Source organism: Mandrillus leucophaeus, unplaced genomic scaffold (assembly GCF_000951045.1).
Source record: "Mandrillus leucophaeus isolate KB7577 unplaced genomic scaffold, Mleu.le_1.0 Scaffold823, whole genome shotgun sequence".
NCBI lineage: Eukaryota > Metazoa > Chordata > Mammalia > Primates > Cercopithecidae > Mandrillus > Mandrillus leucophaeus.
This window is the reverse complement of record NW_012108953.1, coordinates 1,390,905-1,396,479: the sequence shown is the minus strand read 5'-3', so window position 1 is coordinate 1,396,479 and position 5,575 is coordinate 1,390,905. Positions and strand designations below refer to the sequence as shown.

At 35.4% G+C, this 5,575-nt stretch overlaps 1 pseudogene; it reads right to left on the bottom strand.

The window, feature by feature from the left end:
* Nucleotides 1-2,847: 2,847 nt before the first annotated feature.
* LOC105530467 lies at nt 2,848-3,082 on the bottom strand (annotated as a pseudogene).
* Nucleotides 3,083-5,575: the final 2,493 nt, after the last annotated feature.

Sequence of the window (5,575 nt, the reverse complement as noted above, 5' to 3'; positions counted from 1 at the left end):
CCTCAAATTCCTACATTAAAAATAAATATATCTGTTCTCTTCAGGAGAAAGAGTAATGTTAAAGGGTCAAAACCACAAACATTCACTCAGGAAAATTTTGGTGATCTGTGCCTAAAGAATATTTACTATGTAACTGATTTAAATTTCAAAGTAACATGGGATCAAATTATTGTACTGAACAGAATTTTAAAAAAGTTTTCCTTATCAAAATCATATAAAATACTAGAGTACATGCATTTAAACTATTAAAAGTATATCTGAGCCCACAGACTTGGAAAGGAAGACCCTAACTGTCCTAAAAACAAAAGAAAACAAAACAATAACAAAAAAATCTCACATCAATTTTGCTAACCAAGAATCAAAGCTAAACAACACATAAAGTATAATGACCATATAAGATAAATTGTAGGTCGAGAATGAGACACCTACAAAAGAAGAATAAAGGACTATGTACATTCAGTAGTAAGAATAAAGAACCCAGTCTGAAACTGGATTTTAGGAAACGATATCCTCATATATAAACACTGGTCTAAGACTGTATTCTGGAAGTAAGAGTAAATGAAGTCACAAAAAATGGAAACCCTGAGCATTAGATAGAAAGTTTCAGGGCTCAACTTTGTGCAAACCACATAGTAAAGAAACCATACATTTAAAATTCTCAATTATTTAAGAATTGGTGAACCCAATAGGAAAGAAGAGAAAACAACCATAAAAAATCATGGTCTGGAAGGCATCCACAAGGCATGAACCACATGAGACTATTGAGGATTTAACCTCATGGAATTTGAACTCCTAGACCACATGCATGTATAGCTAATGGACATATAAGAAAGTGCAATGCTAAGAAAGACAACCATAAATTAAATAACTGGAAGGATTTATGTCTGGGGATTTGATATATTAAAGTCACTTGAAAAGATCTTTAATATAAATATTTGAAATGTGTAAATAAATAAAGGGATTGGTAATATCCAGAAAATACACAGAGGGAAATTAGCGAGCAAGTAAGATGAGACAATATAAATCAACAAAGTAGAAATTTTCTTTTTCTTATACTTTTTTCTTCTATATATTAGAAGAAACTAGAAGAGAAAGTAGAAATCTTAGAAGTAAGGATTGCTCATTGCCTGTGAGACCTTAGATATGTTACTTAACCCTGTTCTTTTCAGTTTTCCAGCTTGTAAGATTGGATAACTAATCAAGGTGATGTGGAATTTAACATGGTTAAAGCACTTACAGTAGTGCTTGGTGCAACATAATTAGTCATTATATATTAGCACTTATTATATAAAATGATGTAACATTTGCAAAATACGAAAAGGCTAAAATGAGCAACTAGAAAAAAAGTTCTTGCCTATATTAATATATATACATGCATACATACACACACACACACGTATTTTTAATATGTATTTTTAATGGCTCCCAAAGTCATTTTATTTAACAAAGGGTGCAAAGCAAAACAAAATTTATCCTAAAACCCTCACAATTTTTCTATACTTCTCTTCTGTGGAAATACTTCACCTGGAACTATCTCTTCCCTTTTGCTAACAGTTTAGTGTCTAAACAGGAAGGCTGATGTCCCTGTTTCAGGTGACCTTCTTCTTAAAGTCTTAGGGATAATTTCAGCTGCACTGAGTGGCAAAGTGGGCCCTGTTTGCATGAAAAAGGAATTTGGTCACAGGTCTTCTGGTTGACCCCAGATGCTGTCAATTTCAGCAAGTAACACTGAATGTCCTTGTGACTTATAAACATTGTTCAAAAATGAGGCTGTGTTAAACTTAAAAGCCAACCTTTCTGCTCAGATCCCTGGATTAAAAAAGTTTTAAAAATCTATATGATTCTTACCAAAAGGATGGCTTTTAAAAATAAGCCAAGAAATATTCAGAAACAGGTTTCTTGTGAATGCTTGGTAGAAGAGGCATTCCAATATGTCAAAATGATTTAGCCAAGTTCTTTTATCTATGGGAAATGCCATTTTATCACAGCCCCTTATATAAACCCTCCTGAAACCCCTTCAATAAATAGCATTCCAATTCAGTCACCAAAGTGAAAATATCTTTGAAAACTGTGAGTTGGCTGGGAGACTTAGCACATCTTGGCGAACATTTTTCAACTCACCAGTGAAAGAAGAGGCAATTAAAGGCTAGTTAGGCAGATAGAGAGGGAGGGACTCGGGAGTGGAAAAATACCTGTGAGACCACATCTGCACAGCCCCTGTAGCTAGTGGAAAGAAATTTGGTATAAGAACTTTCTCTAATGCCAAGTGTTTGCTCAGAAGGGACTGTCCTGGCCTAGGAGCAGGTGCAATAGATGGACCTAAATGTCCTTAACTTGACCTGACTCATTATAACATCCTTAACATGATATTAGCATTGTGGTTTTAGTCCCCTAATGTGTTTTGCTTAGCCATTCATGGATAATAACCAATATTCAGTCACTCTGACCAACCCCAACCATGTGCAGATGCAATGCCAAGTGGGAACATTACCCTTCCCATTTGGGCAGAAACAACAGAAGAATTCCTTCCCTTTGCTATATAAAAGAACTCAGCTCCATTTCTGGCAACATGCTTTCAGGGCACCTCTCTTTGCTGAGAGCTTTCCTTCTGCTTAATAAATCCTACTCTACTCATTCTTTGCTGTCCATGTGCCTTATTCTTCTTGGTCTTGGGACAAGAATTTGCACCTAGCTGAACTAGGGACTAAGCAGACTGCAACACCAAGAGCTTGGGCTTCCTGTGAAGGTCATTAGTTTTCTGGTTAAAAGCATTCTTGAAGTCATCAGGAATGGAGGAACAGAGACTCAGCATCTGAGAACCTGAGTTCCTGGTTCCATATCTGGGACTCAAGAGCCAAACAGCACAATCATGCGGCACATCATGAAGACATTTCACAGGATGGTGAAGATTCAAAAGTATCTGAGGCTCAGTAAGAATTCCCTAATGTTGTCACCTGTGCTGAGCTCCCATACCTCCTTCCCAAAGCCCTGCATGTCCTTCTTTTTCAGCTTAAAGTTGAGCACTGCCCCAGCATTCATCAACAATGTCCCATACAGCAGGATGTCTCCAATCATCTTCATGGCCAAATAATAACAAGGTTAATATATTTTAACAGAAAAGCTAAAAGTCAGAAAAAAATGGGCAAGGCTGAGGGTCAATGTAATAATATTGTATATAAGGTTACGGAAGTTTCAAAGAAATTTAAACAAATGGGCTTAGAATTGGAAAACAAGCGAAAGATCAAGGTACACAAGGATTAGTTGTAGAAATTCCAGTAGATTCATAATATAAACAGAATACAGGAGAAGGTTAAGAATAACTTATTAAATAAATTATTATGTTTCTGATTTAAAAATCATATTCAGTTCTAAAGATGATTAATAAAATAAATCTACAACTGAACTGCAGATATATCCAAAATTGTATGAAAGAAAAAATATATATGTTAAAGTGACTTATATACTTATAATACTCACTTTCTACTACTACTATTATTATTATTTAGACAAGAATGAATATTCTTTCCTTCTTAAGATGAGACTGGTAGAAAATTTCATTAAAATGAAATTTTAACTTTGTTAAAATAAAATTTCATCAAAATGAAATTTTTAAATAAAATTTTGTTTTAATGAAAATCCACTTAGACTAAGGACCATGAATTATTCCATTCTTGCTTCCTAACATCTCTTCTCATCTGGACTATCAAAACACCTAGGGAAACCTGATACCAATCTTTTCTCCCCAATGATCCATGAATCTTAGTCTTGACATTATTTGAATGTAGTTGTTCTAAGAGTTGCATCATTCAACAACCAATAAGAAGGCATAGCTTGTACTGCACAGGTAAAGCAACAAATTGAGACAGAGGTTGTGTAGCACAGAAATAGTTTAATTATCGAAAGGCAGCTGAGCAGTAGGACAGGATATATTTCTCAAATCTGCCTCCCTAGGAGCTCAGAGGCTAGAGATTTTGAAGGAAATTTGATGGGCAGGGGACCAGGGCATGGGTGCTGCTGATTGCTTGAAGATGAAATCAATGTCCAAACTGTCAAGTCAGTTTCTGCATGGGGGTCATAGAACCAGTTGAGTTAGTTCTTTGGTATGAATCACAGGTCTGGGTGGCATCAGTTTGCATGCCTGAATGCAGAACGTTGAAAAATATCTCAAACATCAATCTTCGGTTTTCACAATAAGGATGATATCACTAGGAACAATTGGGGATGTTACAAATCTTGTGACCTCCAGCTACATGATTCCTGAGCATAAGCAAGCCAGAAAAAAAAACGGCTGGTTATTGCTTTACTATGCTTATAGCACTGCAAAATTCAGGCACCACCATAATTCTAATATAGTGGCCTTTTCTTACTTTTACAAAAGCGTTTTCGGTCTCTGAACAGGGAGGACCTTATTTTCAGGAAGAGACTATTATCATCCTTGGTTTTAAGTTAATCTATAAACTAAATTTCTACCATAGTTAGCTTGGCCTACATCCAAGAATGATTAAGGGCAGTTAGCCTATGAGGTCAGAAGCAAGATGGAGTCTGTTCCTGTTAGATTTATCTTGCTGTCATAATTTTTGCCAAGGCGGTTTCAATGATAGGGTGATTTCTCTCTCTTTTTTAAGTCAGAAAGTCTTTTCCATAGGGTAGTAATTTGATTCCTTAGCAAAAGTTAATGGAGATATGAGACCCTTCAACTTTCTCATATCTATTCTATTCTGATGTGAGCTTTCTATATTATATTTTCAGGTAGCCTAGTAAGAGTAAAAGTAACCATATGAAGAACAAAGTTTCACTAGGATTGAGCACAATGCTTAGAGTATGGTAGAATCATTTTTAGTTCTTCAGAGTTTTAATGGATTGAAGAGTTATGTTTGGTTTTTGTTTTGTCTATTTTTGAATATAACAGACTATTTTTCAATCAAAATGAACACAAAAATTCTAAACCAAAATGGGATTTAGTTGGGCAAGGCCCTCACTCAATGCATCCCCATTGCTGTGCTAGTGCTAGACTTCACACACTACACTCTACATTATCATTGTACAATAATGGCGAGTCTGTGAATGTTCTGAATCAGGTATCTCCTGCGTTTTGAGATCGAGGCAAGGTTGAGCATAATAGATATGGTCAGCTTCTATCACACTTTACTTTGGAAAGGCACTTACCATCACACACCCAACCCAACTGTCACAATTATTCAATTGGTAATGAACTAATTATGAACCAGTTTAGTTCTGAATGTGCGACAAAGGGAATAGTCATACATTCTTTCTCACAATTATTCAATTGGTAATGAACTAATTATGAACCAGTTTAGTTCTGAATGTGCGACAAAGGGAATAGTCATACATTCTTTCTCATTTTAAAAGTGCATTTTAACAAAATGCCTGCATAGATGACCCAAAGAATCCAAGAGGCCAAGAAAGAGCAGGGGAGTATAAATAAGGACATGCTTTGAGAACACACGATGTTGGGAATTTCTGAGAGGAATTTATTTTCTATCATTGTTTTGTTTTTCTTTACTCATGCACATAAAGTAGAGTAGTTATAACTAGCCAGCATAGATTATAAGAG